We start from the raw sequence: 14,389 nt of genomic DNA on the forward strand, positions 1-14,389 counted from the left end.
ACCTCACAAATCATACACAACTTTAGGCTGTTTCGGTATTGGCAGTCTTAGACTGCAAACATTCTATCAGTCTCTCGTTAAAGATTCACAACTAGGGATCCCTCGGTGACTCAGTCAGTTAAGCACCTGCCTTCCACTCAGGTCATGATTCCAGGATCGGGGAATCGAGTCCCAAATTTGGCTCCTTGCTCAGCAGGGAGCCTATTTCTTCCTCTGCCTGCTGCTCCTCCTGCTTGTGCACGCTCTCTCTCAATAAAGTCTTTTTTTTTTTTTTAAAGATTTTATTTATTTATTTGAGAGACAGAGATCACAAGAAGGCAGAGAGGCAGGCAGAGAGAGGAAGGGAAGCAGGCTCCCTGCTGAGCGGAGAGCGCGATGCGGGGCTTGATCCCAGGACCCTGGGATCATGACCTGAGCTGAAGGCAGAGGCTTTAACTCACTGAGCCACCCAGGCGCCCCAATAAGGTCTTTTATTAAAAAAAGAAAAAAAGAAAGATATTTTGGCATACATTTTTAAGATTTAATAAAGACTTTTTAAAACTTTAAACATGCTTCTATCCTCACCTAGTTATTTCAAATCCTGACCATTAATATTTTTAATTAGAGAAATTATTTGATAGAAAAAAAATCACTGAGTCTGATAAGCAATATTTCTTTTTTATAGGAGGGAAGTAGAAAATACCTGTAAATATTAGGAAACTACTGGGGAAAGTGCTAAAATTGTGATCTACCACCAATGGAATGCCCTATTCAGTGCCATGCAATGGAACTTTTGGCAATAATGGGAATGTTCAGTCTCACCTGTCCAATACCTAGCCCACAGCCAAATGCTGCTTTGAGCACTTGTAATCTTGTTTCTGTGATTAAGCAACTGACTTTTAAATGTTAATTAATTTTAGTTATTTTAATTTAGATTTAAATAGCCACTGGTAGATAGTGGATACCATATTAGAAAAACTAGGCAATTCTGATACCATACCAGGATTGAACTGTAAATGATACTCCTAAAAATTTGAAAATGTTTTTCTCTAATTTTTAGAAGTGAAAAACAAAAACAAAAACAAAAATAACCACACCTTAACTGTGTTGAAGAGGCTATGTTCATTTCAGAAAAATTGTTCCAAATTTGGAAAGGAATTATTTTATCTTTGAATAACTTTTAAGTTAATGTTTGCTGGGAGAAAGAGATTTACTTTACCATGCTTAAGGTATCACAGGGTTCATATGGAAATAGTTGTGGGTTTTAGAGAACTGAGATCTAAACCTTTTGAGACTGATTGCATTTACATTGTCTGCTATTTAAAAGTTCCAGTTGGGGGCGCCTGGTCATGATCCCAGGGTCCTGGGATCGAGCCCCACATCAGTTTCCCTGCTCAGCAGGGAGCCTGCTTCTCCCTCTCCCGCTCCCCCTGCTTGTGTTCCCTCTCGCTTTATCTCTCTCTGTCAAATAAATAAATAAAATCTTTAAAAAACAAATAAGCAAAAATAAATAAATAAATAAAAGTTTCAGGGGGCACCTGAGTGACCCAGCCGGTTGAGTGTTGGACTCTGGGTTTCAGCTCCTGGGTCATGAGACAGAGCCCTGCATCAGGCTCCAAGCTCAGCAGAAGTCAGCTTGAAGAATCTCTCCCTCTGTACCTCCCTCCACTCAAGCACACTATGTCTCTCTCTCAAATAAATAAATAAATCTTTAAAAATATAAAAGTTTCAATTTGCTTTACTTTGTGAGGCTGGATAGAACATGTACCATTATGACTAAAACATCAATAGAAGATAGGGAAAAAAGAAGAAATTTATTTTAATAACAACTTCGATAGTCCTGATCCTTACGAGCCTCTTGCTATCAACTGTTTTCCCTTTCTTATTATATTTTAAGAAAAAAAGACGTGCAAGCTTTAATAGCAAGACAGAAGTTCTAACTAAGCACCTAATATGGTATATATGAAAAAACCCTGCTATTTCAGTCTAAAGTGGGTATAGAAATAGAAGACAGTATACACAATTAATATAGGCTTTGCTAAGCAGTTTTCTCAAGTTGGATAGGCACCGATCAATTTTGATACTTCCTTTACATGCAAATAAAGCAGAGAAATCATTTCCCAACCTGTACAAACACTGGTATCTAGGCTAAACGTTGTTTTTCTGATTTCATGGGGGAAGATATCCAAGGTACAAAAGAAAAGGAAAACAGGCAGTGTTAATTCATATGGGCTCCAATTTCAAGCAGTATTTTTGGTGCATCATACTCACTGAATGCCTCCTGTCCTCATTTTCAACTGTGTCTAAGCAGGGTGTGTAGTAAAATATGATGTGCTTCTTCCCTTAATGTTCACAGAGAACGTGAAGGTAGTAATTCCAATTATTCCAGCAACTGCACATTAAATCATGCTAACAGATGCTGAAATTAATAAAAAGGATGGAACCTCTTACCACCTACCTTTAAAATTGACAACTGACTCAATGAAGGTGTTCATACAAGTTACAGAAATGAAAGAAACAAAGAGTCCTACAGATTCACCAATTCAAAGCCATCAATCTTTATTTTGACTGTTTATAATTTTTTATCCAAAAAAAAAAAATAAATAAAAACCAACAACAACAAGCTCATCAATGCCTAAATTTCATAAGTTGCCACTATTTGGCTTTGAAGATCTCATCAGGCTTTCTGGTAGGGTAAGTAGGCCTCTAATTCAAAACCTGCTATTGATTAATTCAGTATCTCCTATTAGAAATAATTAGAAGCCCACTATTTACACTAGAGAAACTCAGTTAGAAAGTGATGACTCTATAGCCTACTGACAGAAGTCTAGGAAAAAGTAAGTAACAGTTTCTCATTTTAAAACGTCTAACTTGGGGTGCCTGGGTAGCTCAGTTGTTTAAGTATCCAACTCTTGATTTCAGCTCAGGTCATGATCCCAGGGTCCTGGGATTGAGCCCCAGGTCAGGCTCCATGCTCAGCCTGGAGTCAGCTTTAGATTTGTTTTCTCTCTCTCTGCCCCTCTTCCTTCTTGCTCTCTCTCATTCTCCCAAATAAATAAATCTTACAAAAATAATAAAAAATTTAAAATTAAATAGAACCTCTAACTTTGTTATATTGTAACCTAGAGCAAAGTGAGATTTCCCTTAGGAGAGCTTCCTTAAGTGCTACACAAAACCAGAAGGAAAAACAATAAAAGCATGTATAATCTCTTTAAAGACTTAAGAAATGAATTACTAGGATTCTAACTTTTTGTCACCCCCTCCAAGCTTCTTACTACTCTCTTCAACTAAACAACTCACTGTCCATGCTACTACTTCAGTAAGACCAACTATAAACAAAGATCATTTAGAAAGCACTTCTATGATCAATGATTTTAAATTTCATATAAAACGAACTACATTTCCATAAATTACTAAAATGTATCAAAAATTTCAGTATTCTTACTGTAAAAAAAAAATCTTCTCCTCAAGACAAATCATATTCCTCATTTAAATGTTTGTCTTTATTGTTATGTATGATTGAAACTTCTCTAGAAAATTTATAATTCCCGGGACGCCTGGGTGGCTCAGTTGGTTGGACGACTGCCTTCGGCTCAGATCATGATCCTGAAGTTCCGGGATCGAGTCCCACATCAGGCTCCCAGCTCCATGGAGAGTCTGCTTCTCCCTCTGACCTTCTCCTCGCTCATGCTCTCTCTCACTGTCTCTCTCTTAAATAAATAAATAAAAATCTTTAAAAAAAAAAAAAAAAAAAAAAGAAAAAGAAAATTTATAATTCCCAAAAGTTAACTCACAAAATTTTTAAACAACTAACATCAGTTTTATTGCATGAAGTGTAGCTAGAAGTCAAACGGTAACTTTGAAATTTTGCTGATAATAAAAACCATGCAAATAAGGCACAACTGGCTATTGGACTTGGTGGGGCATCTTTAAAAATTTTAAATATATATAAGCTGCATGCTTTCCCCAACTTTACTATCCTATTCTTTCAACACTAATTAGCACTTCTCAAAATTTTTACTCACTGGTTCCTAAGTTTCTGCTTTAAAGCCATAAATGGTCATCCAGTAGAGGAAGAAAGTGCTAACCAGTGTTGAAACATTCTTGAGGTTAATATATACACAATATCTAAAAATGAACTAATCATTTGGGGGAAGTAACATAATGAAAAGCTTCATTTGAGAAAAATTATATGCTGCTTTGGCTATACTTTTATTTTTCTAAATTCTTTTAGGGAATTCAACTCAAATTTTACCTCTTTACACAAAGAGGTAAAACCTTCAGGAATTACTATTAACTAAGTTAAACACATTATCTGAATATAATTATGGGGAAATTAAATTTTTATCAAAATCAGAGTCCATCTTAGTCCCACCAATAATTTGCCACTTACAAGATTGCCTTAAAAAAAAAACAACAAAAAAATCCTCACTTGAACAAGCCAACAATTAAGACAAAGACATAAGCTCATAGTTTTAAGGGCTTCATGTCCCATAGCGAAGAGACTGAAATGAAACTATTCCAGTCCAAACCTTCAAATATCCAATTCACACTATGGCTATGAAGACTCATGAGGCAGTTAAGCAATGTAACAAGATAAAGGTTAAAAAAAATTAGTTCCAATAGCTAAACTTGCCATCACTAAAAACAAAACAAAACTAGGTTTCAGATAATATATATTTTCTTTTCTTCTATTAAAAGAACTTTACAATTAATATTCAATGAATATTAAGGGACTTTATAATTATTACTGGTATTTTTCCTTAGAGCCCTTGCATGATTTAATCATAAACAAGAAATCTGTTCTAACACTTACAATAATAAGTTGCATAACCCTGGTCCTCATTCAGAACTTTGGCATATATTCATTATATACCTTGGGCAATCTCTTAGAACCTCAGTTTGCCATACCATAATTATCTACTTTACACGGAGGTTAAGAAGTTTAGTTAATTATGCTCATAAAATTTTAGTGGTACACAGATGAAAGAGAGGTGTAAGGCATCGATATAATTAATTGCTTCATACTTAGTGAAAAAAATGCAACTTACAAACATTTAACAGCAACGATCTGGATGAATCTTAAAGACACTACACTAAATGAAATACACAGGTACTACAGACTGAATGGTTGTGTCTGTCCCGCTGCCCATAATTCCAGTGCTGAAATTCGCAGTGTGATGATACCTGAAGGTGGGGATTTGGGGGGTGATTGGATCATGAGAGCAGAACCCTCCTGAATGGATTTAGTGCCATTATAAAACAAGAGACCCCAGAGAACTTTCTTGTCCTTTCCACCATGTGAAGTTATAGCAAAAAGTCAGCCATATGTGAATCAGAAAGTAGGGCCTAAACATACACCAAATCTGTCCACACCTTATCTTGGACTTTCCAGCCTCTGAAACTGTGAGAAATAAACTTCTACTCTTTAAAAGCCACCAGATCTGTGGTATTTTGTTACAGTAGTCCAAACAGGACCAAGACAGCCAGTACAATAGGACAAACACAATATGATCCTTAACAGGTTGTGATGCGAGGTACTTATATGAGAGTTACATGAATAGTCAAATTCATAAAACAATGATGATTTTCCAGGGGCTAGAGAAGGAGAGAATGGGAATTTATTATTTAATGGGTACCGAGTTTCAATTTTGGAAGATGAAAAAGTTCTGAAGTTGGTTACACAACATGTAAATGTATTTTTAATACCACAGAACTGTATACTCAAAAGTGGTTAAAATGTTAAATTTAATGTTTATATTTTACCACAATAATAAAAAAATTAACAAATTAAAACTTATATAAATCACAAATCAATCTTAAGTTTTCCTTCACTAATACACTAATCAAATCGGGGCACCTGGGTGGCTCAGTGGTCTAAGCCTCTGCCTTTGGCTCCTGTCATCATCTCAGGGTCCTGGGATCGAGCCCCGCATTGTGCTCTCTGCTCGGCAGAGAGCCTGCTTCCCCCCTCTCTCTGCCTGTCTTTCTGCCTACTTGTGATCTCTCTCTCTGTGTCAAATAAATAAATGGAATCTTAAAAAAAAATTAATCAAATCAAGTGATTCATTTGTTCATTCATTCAGCAACTATCAAGAGTATTCTATATGGCAGGCACTGTGCTAGACATAGAAATATGGCAGCGAAAAATAAAAAGTCTCTGTCTTCACAGAACCTATGCAGAAATTGTGGAGACCTATAAAACAACAAAAAAGTACAAAAATTATATCCTTTCTCATAGTGACTGATACTACAATGAAGGGTAAGGAGATGGGAGTGATGGCAAGAAAGGCCTCTCTGAGAAGATTACTGCCCAGAGATCAGAGATCAGTGAGAACAAATGCTTCATGTAGAGAGAACAGCAAGTACCAGGGTCCTGAGACGGAATGGCTTCGGTGTTTTCAAAAAATGACAAGAAGGCACAGTGCTGGTGCACAGTAAGTCAGAAGTCAGTAGTAGCAGAACTAGGCACAGATCATGGAGAAGCTGGAAAGCAGCAGTAATAGTCTGGATACTATTCCAGGTGTGCTGAAAGCCATCTGGGATGCTTTCACTAAAGTAGTGATGTGATCTGATTAAAAAACAAAAAACAAACACCCTAATTGCTGTATACAGAACAGTCTTGGGAATAGGAGAGGAAGAGATTAAACAACAGAGAGACTGTTTAGAGAACTGTAGTAATTCAGGTGGAAATGAGGGGACTATCATGATAGCCATGTTGATGGTAGAAGTGGCTGGATATTTGCTTGCTGATGGACTAAGAGAAAAAGCATTAGAGTCCAGAATGACTCCAAAGTTTGGGTCAGATCAGTTGGGTGAACAGTGCTGCCAAACACTGGGATGGAGGAACAGCTTTGGTGGTAGTGGTAGTGATAGTATTAAGAAATCAAGAATTTGGCTTTGGCAAAGTTAAGTACCCAAGTAAAAAGCTTCAGGAGAGATGACATGACCAACTATGACAAATGCCTCTGGACAACACTTAACCTGAGGGCTAAGAAATGACCATTAGATTTAGTGAGGTAAATTCACTGGTGCCCACGACAAGACAGTTCTCAGTGGAATGGTGAAGACAAAGGCATGAATAGGATCAGTAAAGCAGAGAAAGTGCCATGAGGACATAGCAATGGCATATATGGACAACTCTTTGGAGGAGTTTTGTTATAAAGGACTGTACAGAAATGGTACGGTAGTTAAAAGGGGATATGGGGTCTTGAAATATTTTTATATTAAAATGAGAGAAGAGTACAGCATGTATATATGCTGATGAGATGATCTAGAGGAAAAAAAGAATGATGATGGGGAAAATTACAGAAGCAAAATCAATGATTACTAACCATTTAATAAATGCATAAATCTGTCCTTACAGCTAGAAATGCAAAGATAATAAATATAAGACATGTAATTAATTTAAGGGTTATATGGAAACTATATTGAAAATCATAGGGGGAAAATATTATATACAGAATTAAGTTAAAAATCCCTTGGAAACAATATTATTTTATAATAGAGGCTGTCATGTTAAAAAGATTATGCAAAGCAATGTTTATGTATTTTATGATGTGACAGCAATGTCCTTCTAAGCTATATACATGCAGCCGCACAGTGTAAGAATAATGCCATACACAGCTTTTATTTGATTAAGCACACTGGGGCTTAAATAGGATCAACATTAGATAAAGAGTAAAGCCAGCAATTTTTAAAAACATCTCCATTGTACTTTCCCCTTTCTCTCCTCTGTATTGACCCATTTCCACTTTTGGATTTCCAGCACCATCTCTTCTGTAACTCATCACTCTACTCAAAACAGAAAGCAATTCACATTCAATTGATCACACAAATCTTCAACATTTCCAGAGCTCCCTTCTCTCTGCTTATTAATTACTTTCTGCAATGTTCCCTAGACTCCTTAAAAAAGTTAAGTATTAGATAGTTATAACAGGTGATGGGGATTAAGGAGTGCACTTGTTATGATAAACACCGGGTGTTGTACAGAATGTTGAATCACTGTATCATACACCTGAAACTAATATAACACTGTATGTTAACTAGCTGGAATTTAAATAATAACTTAAAAAGAATTAAATAGTTATAAAAAAATCTGTAGGCTATAAAGACAGGTGAATAATTACATATTAGTGTAAATTAATTTAGATATGTTACTGAAACACATTTGCATTTTAAGCTTTTTTCCAAGACTCTTTATTCCTTGTGAATTTTTTTAGATTTATTTATTTTTTTGAGAGAGAGAGAGAGAGAGAGAATGTGCATGCTTGCACATGCACGCAGTGGGGAGGGCAAGAGAGTGTCTGAAACAGACCCCATGGTGCCCTGGCGCAGGGCTCCATCTTGCAACTCAGAGATCACGACCTGAGCCAAAACCAAGAGTCTGGTGCTCAAGAGACTGTGTCACCCAGATGCCCCAATTCCTTGAGTATTGTTATACTCAGTCTTGTTCAAAAATAAGACATGAGGTAATACACTTGGGTACATAATATACAAATTAAAATTAGAAATTGAGAGTGAGAAAAATAGCATTAGGCCAAGAATAAGGTTAGTTTCAAAATGCATGCCATAAGGCCCTGTACCCTTTGTAATGGGGGCAACCAAAGATAGAGGGCTCTGAGGTTCCTGATAATCAATGCAAAGAAGTGATTGGCATATGCAGGTTTTGTTGATTTATATTATTCACAGTACTCATAAAGTTAAATCATTTTTCCGAAGGAAGAAAGCTGAGATCTGAGGAAATTCATTCTACTGAGTTGTCAAAAAGATTCCAGCAAAAAACAACGTAATCAGTTTTAAACAACAATTCTTTAACATTCCTCGGAGACTGGCCAATGGCATAGTGCTTAAGAACATTTCAGCAGCTAAACAGGATTCAAGTATGTCACACATAACTTTACTTCAAGGAAAAGATGTGGAATATCCAAAGCAGTACTCTACCTATTTCATGTATTCCTCCCCAAAATATAATGTTAGAAATCACAATGAATTTTTGATTGAGATAAAATATTCATAACATAAAACCATTTTAAAGTGTACAATTCAGTGGTTTTAGTATAGTCACAATATTGAGAAACTCTTTAATTCCAGAACATTTGTCATCATCCCAAAGAGAAACACCATACCAATTAAGCAGTCATTGCCCATTCTCCTCCAGACTCTCCCTTCCAGCCCTTGGCAATCCCTAATCTATTTCCTGTCTCCATGAATTTGCCTATTCTGGACACATTCACTTAAGTGGAATCATAATATGTGATCTTTTCTATGTGGCTTCTTTCACTGAGCATACTGTTTTCAAGGCTCATCAATACCACAGCGTATATCAGAACCTCATTCTCTTACAGATAAATAATATTCAATTGTATGCACATTTTATTTATCCATCCATTGGTTAATAGACATCTAGGTTATTTCCACCTTTTGGCTATTATGAATAACACTATAAATGTTCATGTACAAATTTTTGTGTTGATGTAATGTTTCAGTTCTCTTAAATATATACCTAAGGACAGGAATATGCGGTCATACGGTAATTCTACATATAACTTATTGAGTAACTGCCAGACTGTTTTCTAAAATGGCTGCAACATTTTACATTCCCACAAGCAGTATATGAGATTCCCAAGTTTTCGCATCTCTGCCAACACTTGTTATTTTCCATTTTTTTACAGTCATCCTAATGGATATGAAGTATTATCTCATCATGGTTTTGATTTGCATTTCCTGGTGGCTAATGATGTTGAGCACTTTCTCATGTCCTTATTGTCATTTGTATATCTTCCTTGGAGAAATGTTCAAATCCTTTGTCCCTTCTTTAATTGGGCTATTTGTCATTTTGTTGTAAAACTTTGTTCACAGTGAATTATTAAACATTTTTATCTAGTACCAGTTCTCAGATTAGCAGTGACAAAATAAAATAAATTATAATTTGTGCAAATGATAGAATATCAAAACTAAGGCAGAAAACACATCTCCATATTATATGGATCTATCATATAATGCTAACTAATATCAACACAAATCCTTGCACTGCCTGTGAATTTTCTTCCTCCTCACTGTCAAATGTGTTGCCTAGTTAATGAACAGTTGGTATCCATAAAGAAGCATATTGTTTTAATATTTCAGCAAAAACTGGCAATTGTCAAATAATCAGGGGAAAAGGTGCATATTAAAACAGCATGAAGCATTTCAAAAGAAACTAAGAAATCGAATACAGCTTGAGGAAGTAAAGCATAATATTTGCACGCTCACTTAGTTCTTCATGCAGACTGAAAAGCTTTTTTTTTTAGACTGAAAAGCTTTTTAAAAAAATGTTTTTTAACTCTCATATGGAGCTTTAAAGGCAATGCTAGTTTGACTCTTTCAACAATGGCCAAAGATATGCCGGTGCCTGGATTACTCTGATCTGAAGAGGCAATTTCCTTTAAAGTTCTGGGAATACAAGATACTGATCATCTAGCTAGTTAACCAGACACAATCAGCAACTTAAATTTGAGGTAAAAAAGATGGTGAAAAGAACACTTGTGTGTTTCTGAAGAATGTGATTCTTAAGAAACAGAATTTAAAACAAAGATAATACTGAATTTGCTGGGAGAAAAGGATAAGATCATGAAGAGTTGTTAACAAATTTAATCACTTGAATATCTAAATTTTATTAGATACAATTTTTATTCACTACTGCCATAGTAAATGAATTTCATGATACCATTTACTATTCTTTTCCCTATATCAGGATTTCCATGGTCTATCTCCTAACATTAATTGGCATGATGTCTTGTTCTACCTAGTGATGCACAGGCAGCATTTATCAAGCAACAATTAACTATTACCATCTAGTCCATCAAAAATTATGTCTTGATTTATAATTTCTATCTATATTTGTGATATTTTTTTTTTAAAGATTATTTATTTATTTATTTGACGGAGAGAGAGAGATCACAAGTAGGCAGAGAGGCAGGCAGAGAGAGAGAGAGGAGGAAGCAGGCTCCCTGCTGAGCAGAGAGCCCGATGCGGGACTCGATCCCAGGACCCTGAGATCATGACCTGAGCCGAAGGCAGCGGCTTAACCACTGAGCCACCCAGGCGCCCTATATTTGTGATATTATCAGTGATATACAGCATTACATATTAATGCCACACAGCCTGTTCTCAAGATAATGGATATTTAAATTTAAAAAATGATTCTTATTCTCAAATTGCTAATGAATTAAACAAGCATAAAAGTTAGAATATTTCAAAGAGAATAGCTGCTGCTTTTAGTGTCTAAAAAAATTATGAAGTGAGCTATTCAGGATGAAACGATGATTGTTTTTGCAGCAACCCAAAGAATAATCAACATACAGCAAAATGTGCAGACTGTGTTCTTCCTTTTCTTACCATATACCTAAACAAAATAGGCAAAGAAGTTTCATTACACAAAAACAGATTTAATGCTGAACTTCAGTAATTATTCACTTGATCAGCAAGTTTTCGAATATTAGGCAGAAATAGTATAAAAAGATGCAAATTTTTGCTTCTTTTTTGAAGTTGGTAGATTTAGTATTTATTAAAACAAAAATATATAAAAAGATACCTAAAATTTTTCAGGATAAAAAAATATATATATTGGGGGGCATGAGAGTGACTCATTCAGTTGGTTAAGCATCTGCCTTCACCTCAGGTCATGATCCCAGGATCCTGGGATTGAGCCCTGCATCAAGTGCTCTGTTCAACAGGAAGTCTGCCTCTTCTCCCTCCATTCTCCCTGCACCACCCCCCATGCTTGTGCGCATACACATGCACCTACTCTCTCTCCGAATAAATAAAATCTTATAAAATGTATATATAATATATATGTATATTTTGACTGAATATTTTAAAAATGATTTCACTTTTCTAATTATTGTTATAGTATTTCAAAATGTATATAAAATAAAATTTCAACATTTTCAGCTATTAATTCATCTGGGAGATAATTTTTTTGTTTGTTTGTTTTCTACCTTAAGCCAAAGAAACTAGGTCAGTACATTAAGATCCAAAAATGTGCCATGAAGGGCGACTGGGTTGCTCAGGCAGTCGAGTGTTGGACTCTTGATTTCTACTCAGGTCATGGTCTTTGGGTTGTGGGGTCTGGTTTGTCCCTCTCTCTCTGTCCCTCCCCCTGCTCTGTCTCTCTCTCTCTCAAACAGATAAATTAAAATCTTAAAAAAGAAAACAGTGTTCCATAATAGGGATTCCTGGCAGGCTCAGTCAAAAGAGCATGTGATCCAGTCTGTGGGTTGTCAGTTTGAGCCCCATGTTGGGTGTAAAAATTACTTAAAAAAAAAAATCTTGAAAAAAATAAAAATGTTCCATGATAACACAGTAAGCCTTGTGCAGTGTCTGATACATAGTAGGTTTTCAATACACATCTGTTAAACTAAGTTGTGTATTTTATCTGTGCTTCAACTTCCTGTGATGCACAATACCAGAATATGGAGAATAAAGATTCTGATCTTTGGTTTAAACTTTAAAACTTAAATTGTCCTTACTTAGAAATCAATTTCACTTTAGAATATGGACAATTTCATCTCAATATTTTAAATGTGATTTCACTGTAGAGATGAGGGCAAGAGAAAAGAAAGTAGATTAATACTCATTTTGAAAGTTCTCCAATTTATCACCCTGGAGGGTGATAAATGACCACTTTAAATGACCTTTTCCTGTCATTTCTAGCTCCAGGACACTTTTTACCCTCTCTCTCTCTCTCTGTCTTCTCTCCTTTTGTGTAGAGAAGAGCAACTTCTACCAGAAACCCTTTTCTAAACTCTGCCATCTGCCCTCCAACCGCAATGTCAACTTTTAACATCCCTCACAGCCTGGATAAGTGTGCTGATCGTAATATCTCATCAGATGCTGTGCATATCTCTTTCACTGATTAACTTATCTCATAGTGTTAGGCTCTTCGTTTTATTAATTTGTTTCCATTACTAGACACCAAGTTTCATAAAAGCAATGGTTATATCTAACATATAGCAGATGTTTGTCATATAATAAAAAGTGTGACATATTAATAATAAAAAATATTATTAAAAATAATATCCTTTTTTTTTTTTTAGATTTTATTCATTTGACACAGAGAGAGGATGAAAGAGGGAATACAAGCAGGGGGAGTAGGAGAGGGAGAAGCAGGCTTCCGGCTGAGCAGGGAGCCCGATGTGAGGCTTGATCCCAGGACTCTGGGATCATGAACTGAGCCAAAGGCAGACACTTAACAACTGAGCCACCCATTCACCCCTATCCCTGGTTCTTGACACAGAGCTTCAAAAAGTTCTCGGATCTAAAGATTTTATTTATTTTATTTGGGAGGGGAAGAGAAAGAGAGAACGAGTAGGAAGAGGGGCAGGAGGAGAGGGAGGAGAAAATACCAAGCACACTCCGTGTCCAGCACAGAGTCCAGACATAGGGCTAAATCCCACAACCTGAGGTCATGACCTGAGCCAAAACCAAGAGTAAAATGCTCAACCAACTGAGCCACCGGTACCTCAGAAGTTCTGGAATTTAAATTTACTACCTCTGGGGCACCCAAGTGGCTCAGTGAACTGGGCCTCTGACTCTTGATTTCAATTCAAGTCATGGTCTCAGGGTCATGAGATCAAGCCCCACTTCAGGCTCCATGCTGAGCACAGAATCTGCTTAAGATCCTCTCTCTCCCTCTCACCCTTTTCCCAACTTGTTCATACTCTCTCTCTCTGAAATAAATAAAATCTTTTAAAAGCTAAAAATAAATTTACTACCTCTATATCGGGGGAGTTGATTCATGGGGAAGGAAAAGTAGATAGCTTCTGAATGAGGGCTGGTCACCAGAAAAACCAACACTCAATTAGAGGGCTGAACTTTCAGCTCCACCACCTCATAAGACAGGCAAGGGGCTTGAGATTGAGTTTAGTCAACAATGGGACAATGTTTTAACCAATCATACCCATGTAATCTTCATAAAAACCCTTAAATGATAGGATTTAGAGATCCTCCAAGTTAGTGAACACATCCACATGCTAGGAGGGTCATATACACTGACTCCATGAAGAAAGAAGATCCTATGCTCATGATCCTTCTGGATATCACTTTATATACTTCTTCTTCTTCATATTCATCTATATGCTTTATTATAAACTATAAGTAGGTACAACATTTTTTTGAGTACTATTTTTTGAGTACTATTGAGTCCTGAGGGATGGGGTCACAGAAATCCATGATTTGCAGGTGACCAGGCAGAAGTGTAGGTAGCCTGGGGACCCCATCTGCAGCTGGCACTGGAAATGGAGGCAGTCTTGTAGGAGTGAGCCTTAACCTGTGTAATCTGTACTAACTCTGAATAGTGTCAAAATTGAATTAAATTGCTGGAGACTCACTTGGTGTTAGAGAATTGAGAAATTTTTTGTTGGGGAAA

General features: G+C 36.2%; 1 protein-coding gene across 18 annotated transcripts in view; it reads right to left on the bottom strand.

The window, feature by feature from the left end:
* BAZ2B (bromodomain adjacent to zinc finger domain 2B) overlaps positions 1 to 14,389 on the bottom strand; it is a 313,348-nt gene that overhangs the window by 240,563 nt on the left and 58,396 nt on the right. The gene's annotated exons all lie outside the window — the stretch shown is intronic.

Source organism: Mustela nigripes, chromosome 3, assembly GCF_022355385.1.
Source record: "Mustela nigripes isolate SB6536 chromosome 3, MUSNIG.SB6536, whole genome shotgun sequence".
Lineage (NCBI taxonomy): Eukaryota > Metazoa > Chordata > Mammalia > Carnivora > Mustelidae > Mustela > Mustela nigripes.